This window comes from Sinocyclocheilus anshuiensis, unplaced genomic scaffold (genome assembly GCF_001515605.1).
Source record: "Sinocyclocheilus anshuiensis isolate Anshui unplaced genomic scaffold, SAMN03320099.WGS_v1.1 scaffold99, whole genome shotgun sequence".
In the NCBI taxonomy this organism is placed as follows: Eukaryota; Metazoa; Chordata; class Actinopteri; order Cypriniformes; family Cyprinidae; genus Sinocyclocheilus; species Sinocyclocheilus anshuiensis.
The window spans coordinates 60,659-63,810 of NW_015552547.1; positions in this window are offsets into that span (position 1 = coordinate 60,659).

The following is a 3,152-nucleotide window of genomic DNA, read 5'->3' on the forward strand; positions in this document are numbered from 1 at the left end:
ATATACTGTATGTGTGTGTGTGTGCATGCACATATTAAATAGAAGTGCCACAGATTATTATTGTTGGTGGAACATGATGTATTTCAAACACGTTTCTCCTGATAAATAACGTCTCAAGGGACTATTGTTACGTGGTTATTGTGCTAATATTTTACAGTTTCTTTCCTCTTATTGCGCCTCATTAAAACTTACAAAAATTATACAGTTTAATTTGTTAGTAGGCTACTTGACCAAGAAACACACAGTAAATTTAGACGTACACCTTTCGCCTCCATCTTGATGTTTTCCTGATCATTTTATAGACACCCCGAGTCCTCTCTCGTAATTTGACCGAGTGATGGGCGTCTTGATTGATGTCATTTATCTTTCATTTCCTGCTGTATTGATTTTGCCATGGTTTGTCACTCTATGTCATTTCCTTTTTATGAATCATGATTTATAAAGCCACAGGTAGCCATTATTGGTAATCATTACACACTTAGGTTGTCAAGGGAACTGAGTCCATTTGAATGGATATATCCTGGGGGGAGGAGAGGGGAGAAGATGGAAAAAGAGGGAAGCATGAAGGGGTTGGGGGAGAGACAGATGTGCGTCCTCCCGGTATATTAAGCTTTTGTGCCACATGCAGGTAAATCCACACCTAACGCTTCCACAAAGACAGTGGTGGTCGTGCTGCGGGCCCTGTAAACTCTGAGCTCTCACACGCTGCTGCGGACTAAAAACACCACAGTGCTCTGATTCACATTCATCAAAGACGGCTGTCCACATAAAAGAGAACGGACTGAAACCTGTGGCTGTGTAAATGTTATATGAACAAATGTTCATAAGGATATAAGTTGAGTTCTTTCATCATTACCTTCATTTGTGTTTCACACCTGTGTGATGTTCTGTCTTCTGTCAAACAAAAGAGTTTTTAGCAGTATTCAGAAAAAATAATATTGTGAAACTGAACCTCTGCTGTGGCTCTCTAATGTTGTTTGTGTTTTTGCAAAATCAAGCCTGGTGCATTGGGTTTATTGTATGACAAGAAGCAATGGTATACACCAAGATTTAATATGTGCAAGCCCAAATGAGATTTGAGAGCTATGGCAGAGTGGAACATTTCAGTCTATTTTTCCCTCACAAAGCTTTTCATGACTTTAGGAGAACTTGGATTCTGTGTTCATTTTTAAAGTTTCTTTCTTTCTTCCTTCTTATTTTCCAATTTATTCATATCCAACCACAACAGTTTCCATGCATTGTTTCTTTATAAACACCTGTATGAATGTGAATGAGTCTTGTGTTAATCTTCCTCGATTTTTCTTAAATTTGCTTTAATATTTAATATTGTGTTATTTAATTGAAAGCGCCACAGGTTATAAGGAATATGTGTGTGTGTGTGTGTGTGTGTGTATATATATACAGCATATACTTTCATATACACAAACACACACAATTATATGTTCAGGATTTATCAATATTTTGATTTACAAATATATTTTCAGAATTATAACTATATTCATGATTTACATTTATATAAACAATTTACATTCATCACATATTAAGACTTACATCTACATACTACAATTAACATTTATATATTCAGAATTATAACTACATATTCACGATTTACATTTTATATATTCAGACTTATAACTATATATTCACATCTATATATTCATAATTTACACTTATATATTCTGATTTTTAAATATATATTCTGATTTACTTACATATATTCAGACTTATAACTCAATTAATGTTCTGAATTACGTTTATATATTCAGATTTGTATCTATATATTAAGGCTTACAACTATATATTCTGAATTATGTTTATACAGATTTATAAATATACATTCTGATTTGCTTCTATATATTCAGATTTACTTCTATTTAATCTAATGTTGTTTGTGTTTTTGCAAAATCAAGCCTGGTGCATTGGGTTTATTGTATGACAAGAAGCAATGGTATACACCAAGATTTAATATGTGCAAGCCCAAATGAGATTTGAGAGCTATGGCAGAGTGGAACATTTCAGTCTATTTTTCCCTCACAAAGCTTTTCATGACTTTAGGAGAACTTGGATTCTGTGTTCATTTTTAAAGTTTCTTTCTTTCTTCCTTCTTATTTTCCAATTTATTCATACATTTTTCTTTAAAAATGCTCAATATTTTGTTGTATCTTATTCATTCATTTAGTCAATTTTATTCTCTCTAATATAGCATATCATTTTTGTTGACGATAGAACGCTAAATGTCAAATGGTTTATCACATATTTGTGATTTTTAAGAGATTTATTATTTTAATGTCATGTATGTATACATCCACTATCATTCAAAAGTTTGGCATCAATTCTTTAAATGTTTTTGCTCACCAAAGCTGCATTTATTTGATCAAAAATATAGTAATATTGTGAAATATTATTACAATTAACAGTAACGGTAATCTATATTATTATATTATCAAATGTAATTTCTTCGTGTGATAGCAAAGCTGAATTTTCAGCAGCCATGATACATTTTTCAGGATTCTTTGATGAATAGGAACTGGAAAAAAGAAAAAAAGATTATTTAAAATATAATTGTTTTTGTAACAATGTAAAAGTCTTTGCTGTCTCCTTTGATCATTGATCAGACAAAAATAAATTAAACAAACAAATATACTTTAGTTCAAATTGGTAATGTTTTCAGACACTTAATGTTAATTGCAATTAAAGGAAAATGTACATACACTTATTTCAATGTGTTGAATAAAATAACAAAGCACTTCTCTAAAGCAAGACAAAAGATTATTAAAAAGATAATGATTTAAAATGTATTTTAAAGTCAAATTTTTTTATTTAACATATTTACATGTTTTAAGAAACATTTGTCATGAAAGTGTACTCTTTAAGTGGATTTTATTGCATTATTATTATTATTATTACATTTTTTGAAAGTATACAGAGAGAGAGAGAGAATAAAATTTTGAATGTAAATTGTAAATATGCACGCTTTGCTTGAATGATTCTCAAGGCTGAAAACTGCAGATAAAATCCTTCAATGCCACAGTCTGATTCAGACTGATTAGGCTGACACACAACAAGAGACACGCACAGCCGGTGCTGGAAAAAGCCTTGGCTTCCTGCCAAAGTGTGTGTGTGTGTGTGTGTGTGTGTGTGTGTGTGCACAC